Source organism: Gadus morhua, chromosome 10, assembly GCF_902167405.1.
Source record: "Gadus morhua chromosome 10, gadMor3.0, whole genome shotgun sequence".
Taxonomy (NCBI): domain Eukaryota; kingdom Metazoa; phylum Chordata; class Actinopteri; order Gadiformes; family Gadidae; genus Gadus; species Gadus morhua.
Window position 1 is genome coordinate 11737582 of NC_044057.1, and position 8857 is coordinate 11746438.

Below are 8857 nucleotides of genomic sequence, written 5' to 3' on the forward strand. Positions count from 1 at the left end.
CCGATAATCAAAACAATAATTCCCATAATGCGTGCGGCTGAGCACGCATCCTAATCAACGCATTGTAATCCATTGATTTCAACAATGTAACAGTATTCTAAATACCAACAATTTACATTGTAACTAACGGAATACAGTTAGTTATAATTTGTATTCTGAATACGTAACGCCGGTAGGCCCTACATGTATTCTGTTACTCCCCAACACTGTGTTCCACTGTTGTGCCGCCTATGTAATAAATTACACAACCAAGCAATGACAAAAGCTTGTAATTTAGACAGTGACATCGACTTACCTGTCGAGAAGAAAGCAGGCAACATCGGCATCCCTTTCAAAATCTTTCTCCTTCATTAGCTCTTTCCACCTTGAAAAAGCGACTCCGATGTTTACCCTCCTTTTCTGTATTCGCTGGTCACGTTGCACTTTTAACGCTGTTTTTTGTTTTGGCGACGATGATTCCTTCTCCTGTGGCGTGGCATAAGTATGGTCTTTCACAAAAATGCGGTGCATGTTCAAATTTGCCGGTAAAACTCGTCTCGCTAAACTAAGCTAAGCTCTGTTCCACCATCACGCTGGCTCAGAGTGAAAACGCGTTTGCAATTCCTGTACCACGTAGTGCTTTCTGTCCCTTTCGGCAGCTCATAGACCAGAAGAAAATGACCGGAAGAGATTTGAGGTAATAAATTACTCAAAATATTACATAGTGTCCCTTTAAGGCTTTCTACTGGGGCTCCAGAGTGCGCCTAATTTGGGCACACATGCGCCTAGAATTCGGGGTAGTGCGACCAAATATTTTATTTGGGCGCACCGGTGCGACTGAAATTGTATCTGGTATAATTATAATTTTTTTTTTTTTTACAGAGCAGTCTATTCATAATATTGTAATGACCTCGGAAGAGGCAGTGAATGAAGTATTGATTAGACAGCGATTTATACCTAATTTATATTGATACCTAATAAACCGTTGGAACACGCAAGACCAGTAACAATAGCAACGAAGCCCAATCCAGGGGCCTGTAACACGAAGCTCGATTAGAGGGTTAGCGAGGTATGTTGAGCTGAAAGCCTGGGTTAGCTGTACCATGAAAGTCGATCTCTTTAAGCGTCGCTGTATCACCATGGTGACTGACACCGGGATTCCACCGGACGCGTACGCGCCGCGGAACGGCTGCGTCCTCTGCCCTGCGTCCATTCCTACCGGGCGCGTAACGGCAGCGTAGCGCTGCCTTGCGAGCCAGCCGTATTCACGCAAGATCACGAGATCACGCGATAAACCTAATGTACTCACCTTCCACTCCCAAAACTATTGCAATTAAATGCCACGCTTGTCCTTTCTGACATTTTCCTTATAAAAAGGATGATTTGGTACATAAATGACTTCATGTTGCTGAACTTCGACAATGAGTCTCTCTTCGTCCATGTTGCCGACCCTCTGAGACCCTTTGATTGATTGACTGCTGACCTGGTGCCACCGGTCATGACGTAATAATGTTGATGTGAAGTTACATGAGCTGAGTATTGTGTTTTATTTTGAAAATTGACCGGATGCTTTATGGCTTTTACTTTTCACTTCCAGCCCGGCTCGACCTGCTCTCTCGAAATTGACGCGGTTTAGCAGCGGCTCGCGGCAAAAATAGAATTGGACGGAAAGATAGGGCCGCAGCGCGGCACGCCGCTCCTGGGACGCTGCTGAAACGTTCCGCGGCGCGCCCGGTGGAAATGGTCTCATTGATTAGAGTGGAAGCGATCAGCAGCGGTGACCGCGGCGCAGCCGTCCCGCGGCGCGTACGCCTCCGGTGGAATCAGGCCTTAAAGGCCTAAATACACCGGCGCCGAAGCGGCGCATCAAAAAGTCTGCCCCCATTATTCCGGATGTACTAGCCCACACCGGCGCCGACTAGCTGCGCGGCAGCATTCCGCGCCGCTCCGCCCCAAATAGTCTTCGAGCCAATGTTCTATTCCCTAGCCCTAACTAGTCTGCGCCCCTGAAAAAGCGCTTTTTAAAAGCTTTGTACATCCCGGGTCCCGTAGTCACCTCCATATCTACCCCTCACCACTGGATGTCGCTCTCTTTCGTTTGTGAGAAACAATTACGAGAACGATGAGAGTCTGGTGACCAAAGTTCCCGTCATTACAAAGACAACTCCAAAAAGGACATTGCCTGGCGAGCCATAGCTCTGGAGATTGGCTCTTCAGGTGAGAAATCAACAATGGTGGACTAAAGGCCGATTTAGGGTCGTTTTAGACGCAGAGACGTAAGCACGTAATTTACACAAGGGACTTGTTTTAGACAAGTTTTGATTTACGGTTCCTTTAAGGTTCCTGAAGGATTGCGCGTGTTGTAAGGGGATTCTCCGCCAGAACAGTAGGGGGAGCAACGAACGAATCTGTGGGCGTGGAAGTGGAAATCGCTGGCTTGTTTATATTTATAATTATCATAATTCGTTCTTGTGTTTTCTTCTTCTCCTTCTTCAAAATTCTTCATTCGCTTCTGTCACGGCCTTTTAAAAATGGCGCTATTATGCTGTAAAACCGGAAATGTGAGACTCCTGAAAGGATGTGGTTAGCTGGCCAATCACAGTCTTTGCGAGCTGCGTAGGGCCGTAGTGTTTTAGTCGCATAGTCAGGAATTTTGGCCGACGCACTTAAGCACGTAAGGGGGGATATTTTACCGCGCAAGGGGGGGTTATGTATCTTATGTGCTTACGCGTTACGTCTAAAACAGAGCATATATCGGCCTTAAGAACCCAAACCATTTACCATAATGGGAAATAGACGAAATCAAGTCACATATAATCACACCATGTAGGTAGAAACCAGATTACTTGTAATCTATATTTTTTTATTTAAGGCAAGGCAACTTCATTTATATAGCACTTTTAATACATGAAGCAGACTCAAAGTGCTTCACATAGAAATACAATAAATATACAATACAATAAAATAGATAGACTAAGTAAAAGAAAACACATGGCAAAGTTAAAAAATGCCATGTCATGTATTAACTGTCTCTCTGGGTTTAAGGAAAAATAACATTAAGGGCCCTATTTTAACGGTCTGAAACGCAAGTGGGAAGCGCAAAGCGCAAGTAGCTTTGTGGGCGGTTCTACGGCGCTATCGCTATTTTACAGGCGGATAAATGACACTTGCGTCGCGGCGCAAGTGTCAAAAGGGTTGGTCTGAAGCAGCCTAGTTACCCGTAGGTGTGGTTTGGGCGTAACGTCCAACAAACCAATGAGAGTGCCAGCTCCCATCCCCTTTGAGAGCCATGAGCGCATTTGAATCGGACAAGTTGATATTTTGACAGCGCGTCTGCAGTCTCCGATGAGACAGATGCACATGAATTTCAAACTGCAAATGGCTCAGTTCATTGCCAAATAATATGGCCTAATTCACACATGGAATAAGGGGTTTTCTTCCACAAATTTATTTGAGAGTCCTCAAATAAATTTCGGCAAAGAAAACGTATATGATATAACATATGATATGCGGTAACTGTGGTTCTATTTAATGATATACGCAATACATTATAAACATTGTTTCTTATCAGTATTGTATGCTATCCTAATATGCATGTGTCCCCGCGGTAATAGACATTGCCATTGATTGTATTATGCGTTACATTTGAGTGTGTTTAAACAGAGCACACACGCGCGCCCGCATTCATTCATTCTTTTTAACACTCACTCGCGGTAAAACAATGTTTTTCACGATCAAATACTCATCAATCCTAAAAGTTATGGGCATGTAGGCCTACACGATGTCTGTGTCAAGAAAATATGTGTTTGCTGTACGGTGTTTGCAGATGCATTGATTTAAAAGTACAACTTATTACCGCTGCATCAGCTGTTCTTTCCCAAATAATTTACCAAGAATGTGCGGCTAGGTAGATGGGAGAAGCAAAGTGTATGTGCGAGGTGCACAAGCAATCCGTATGCATCGCATGCGCCCTTAAAATAGCATCTGAACAACGCGCCACTGACTTTAAACCAGGTATTTCCTGGTCAGTAGCGCAATGGTATTCAGAAACGGCAAAATACCGTTTGCGCCAGAACACGCCTCCTCCTTCCACCGAACCGCCCCTTGGGGCGCATGATCAATCAGTAATTTACCGGCGAGTGGCGGTGGTGGGAAAAGAACGCTCTGCGCCAGTTGTAAACTAGCAACGACACATGCGCCAGTGACTAAGTCACTTGCGCCGGATGCAAGATAGGGCCCAATGTGTCTCGAGCACTCAAATAAAATAAAATGGCTACTGAGTCCAGCACAGCAATAACATCACTGTATTTATCCCGAGGGATAAAATACATGTGTATATATATATATATATATATATATATATATATATATATATATATATATATATATAGTATTTATACCAGAAAGTGATAATAACTAAATTATAGGTCATCATGGCTAGGTTACACCATACGGTTCTGCCATTGCACACTTCCTAGTGGCGAATTGAAATATTGGCGGTGCCTCTCTGCACGGAGCTCCTGGACCAGATTGTGGTATACCCCCTGTTCTTGTCTCCGTTCATTGATGGGGTGCACCCAAACCCTTCGTCTTCTCCTTGCCCGCCTACGGCGCAGCAGAAGAAGGGCAACCACGCTCTGTCTGGCAACAATTGTTCTGTTGAAATAATAAAAACTCAATAAAATGTGAATTAACTTGTGTTCAATTATAATGGATAATTACTGGCTGCATACATGTAAATGTGTGGCTATGTTAAGACTATATAGATGGATAGATAGATAGCTACTTTATTGGTCACAATGGGGACCAATAAAGCCATCCAGTAGCTCAATACAATAAATACACACAATAACAATTGGCCTTAAAAGGTGACTGCACTATATACTAAAAAGGCTTAATAGAAGGTCCTGCACTTATTGAGATTGTTGATGCAGGAGATGAATAATTTCGAAACATAAAATAAATAAGAAATGACAGTAAATAAAAACGATAAAGTGCCCTACAAACTAAGTTGATCTGATGCTTGAAAACATACTTTCACTGCGCAGATTATACATTTTTCAAATTATTCAGCCGAAAAGATGGAAAATAAATAAACTAGGCTACAATAGGCTACCCAGATAGCAAAATTACGTTGAATCAACGTTGAAATATGATCAGGCACTGACTTTGAAAAGACGTTGAAGCCCGACATTGTTTCGATGTTGAAAGCGCTCGTTACGTCCGACATCGAATCAACGTCGGATTTTCAACCATAACTGACGGAGATTCAACCATCATTCAACCATAATCTAAACACCGTTAATAAGGTTGATTTTTAGTTGATTTAATATTGAAACAGTGTTACTGATTCAACCATCATTCAACCATAATCTAAACAATGGTAAGCCTCTCATTTAGGTTGATTTAATATTGAAACAATGTTACTGATTCAACCATAATTTAAACATTTGTCAGATGCTTTATTTGAGGCGAAGAAGACTGAAACGAAATGCAGGGAAACCTGAAAGTTGGTAAGCATGTTTTTTTCAAAAATGTATTCATTTTATTCACGGTTCTCGGCCACACAAATGGCAACAATCAAATCAAATAAGACCAATCACACTTTCATTAATTAATTTAAACTTTATTTAGACAGTGAGACCATAAAACACTCTTTCTGCCTTTTCAAATTCATATTTCCACCGGTGAAGTAGATAGTAGTCCTCTTCACCCCTCCCACCCGCTCAGGAGCGTACCGTATAGCTACCGTTTTACAGTATTGGAGAAGTCCAAATGAGAATTTTTTTTATCATACTGTCTTGCAGCGGCTGAAAGAGACAAGAAACTAAATGAATAAAAGATAAATAAAACGTTCTCTTATTTATAGCCTACAAGTAAATAAAAGGCTACAGTAGAAAATACAATATAGGCCTAGCCTACCACTCGTCTGTACAGTATCATAAGAAGATATGTGTAGCGGACGGGACCTACGTCCGCTTGGTAGGGGTAAATCACTCTTCCCTGAATGGCTGGAAGTTAGAGGATCTAGGTCCCTAACCCCCAGACCTATGGTCTCGTGTCTGCTCTACCTGCTCAGTTGAAATACAATAGCTTAGGCTTTAGGATTTTAACCTGTCACGGTGAAGACCTAAAGGATGGAATATCAGAAGGTATCGGTGTGTCTTACCCTGTATTCCCCCTAACCACTATACTTTATGGACAGAGGATGAGACGCCCCTACTTCAGAGAAGATGGAAAAATAAAAGCAATAGTGTAACAGTTGAAAAACGAGTGGTGAATAAACAAACTGCACTACCTAGCAAGGACGGTCGCCTCGCACTATACGAACTATAGTGGTTAACACCGGATGAATCTTCAGCACTGATGGCGTGGAGTCTTCCACTCTTCCACTCGCCACTCAAGCCGTAAAGGTTCCGTTGCTCAGATAAAAACATGTCGCACAGGCACACGCAATAACTAAGAGCTAAACTGTTCTTTAACTGATCTATTATCTCGAAATCTCCGTCCGCCATGGCACCGCGCCCAACCGCCGTCTTCCTCTCCGTGTTTCCCGCCGACCTCCTCTAGTCCCGCCCTCTCCTCTCCTCCCATTCGCCAGGGCACCTGCATGCAAGTCATTGATTGGCCGAGCCTATGGCCAAGTTCAGAGGTGCGATTGGGTGAGGCTATTTTGAGGGAAAGGTTATCGTAGGGGCTACATATCAAGAAATATATGCACGTGTACACCTACATTCCCCCCTTCCAAACCCTGCCACATCATAGACTTCTCCAATTGCTAAATCACAGTGAATGTTCTTTTTTTTTTTTTTCATACAATGTAACATCACTAGAACAAGAACAGATGTACACATGCATTCATTTCTTTTACATTTTCGTTAGTTTTAAACAAAATCACATAACAAAACAAAAGATAACAATCATTGAAATAACGTTGATTTAACGTCGGCATTTCATGTCAATTTCAATGGTCAATTTCAACCATAAAACAATGTTGATTCAATGTTGATTTTTCAACCTTAACCAACCACAACCAATAATCAACCTCCATAACCATATTTCAACGTTGATTCGATGTCATTTTGCTATCTGGGTACTCACCCATTGCGTTTCGTCTCTTTGTTGAGGTTGATTGACAGGTGACTTCATGCTTTTATACTGCAGCGCGCCCGTCGCGCCGCCTCCTGTTGGTGCTAGGGGCGTGCTTTTGACGCGCGTAAAAGCGCGCCGCTGCGCTGCGGCGCCGGTGTATTTAGGCCTTTACGCTCGCAACCAAACCTGGTCGGGAGCAGCTTTTCAGCGAGTCTACCCGGAGATCTGCTACTTATATCGGCGTGCGCAGCTTCCTAGCCCCTCCTCCGATAATGGCGTCACCATTTGTGGGTTGTCCCATGGACCTCGGCGCACTTATCGTACAGGCGTCTCTCCGGAGACAGAGGGTCTTTCGGGACAGAACCGATCCCTTGGCATTGTCTGACGATATTCTTTATGAGAGATACAGATTCGGCATTTATTTAAGGCCTTTATTTAATGGTCAAAATATTATTAATCAATGGCCGTAAATATCGACGGTGCAACCGGTGCAGTTGCCCGGTTGCCCCCCCCCCCCCCCCCTCAACAACTCAGCGCAAGGCAGGCACGGTCCAACGCCCCCCCCCCCCTCAACAAGTCAAAACGTGGGTGCACCATAAATACGTGCTGGTGCACCCAAATTAAAAAAAGTCGCCAAAAGTCACCAATAGCAGCTGAAAAAGGAGCTAGATTTGTCGCTTGTCGCTGTTTTGAAAAAAAGTCGCCAAAGGGGTCTGAAAAGTAGCTAAATATAGCGTCAAAATTGCTAAGTTGGCAACACTGCGGTTTGGTAAGCGTCTTTGTATTTAATGCGCATGCACAGGCTTGTGCGTAACCTTGAAATTGTACATTTGTCTAAACAAATATTTCTAAATTGAGCTCCTAATTGAAAATATCTATATTTCACAGTATTTTGAAATAAAAAAAAGTTATTTTAAAAATAAAACAAAAAATGTTAATTTGAATTGAATTACAAAATAATAATCAGATGAAGTACGGCTTAAAAACCTTTTTCCAGTGCAGCTGTAATAGTAGTAGTCCATGTTTGTTTGTAGTTTTGTCATAGTTATATCTGGCAGGACACTTTGGGGAGGCGATGGTCCCGTCTTCTGGTGGGTGTTTATCTCGCTGATGGTGTCAGGCCCCTGTCCAGTACTGGCGTTGAGGTCACCACAGATCAGAATATGACCATGGGTCTTGAAGTGGTTGATCTCCTCCTCTAGTATAGAGAAGCTTTCCTCGTTGTAGAATGGGTATTCTAGTGGTGGGATATATGTTGCACACAGGAGGATGTTTTCTTCTGATGCGGTAAGTCCCTTGTCTATCTCTAACCAGATCTAGAATTGTCCTGTTTTGATTAATTTAACAGAGTTGGTGAGTTCGGATTTGTACCAAATTAAAATACCTCCCGATTCTCTTCCTTGTTTCACCCCTGGTAGTTTGGTGATAGGTACCACCAGCTCTGTTTCCCCTGCTCACAGCCTGGGAGTAGGTGTGAAGTGGGGTAGGCAGAAGGGGTGTCGGCCTGGGCTGGTGGCTCCAGGGTGTGTGAGTGTGGGCGGACGGCCCGTGGTTATGCGGTCTGGGGGGAAGGGGACTTTTTGGAGTGAGGGGGCCTCTGGATGCAGGGGGGCCACTGGGCGGGTCTGGGTGGGATGCCCATGGCTCTGCTAGTCCTGTGTGATGTGTTGGGCTGGCGGTTGAGAGCAACGTCCTTTAGCGTCTTTGCGAAGGTCGGGACCTCTGACCTGAAGATGTGTACCTGGTCGTAGAGGCTGTGCTGCTCCAGGGTGGGGTGGTGTGCAAG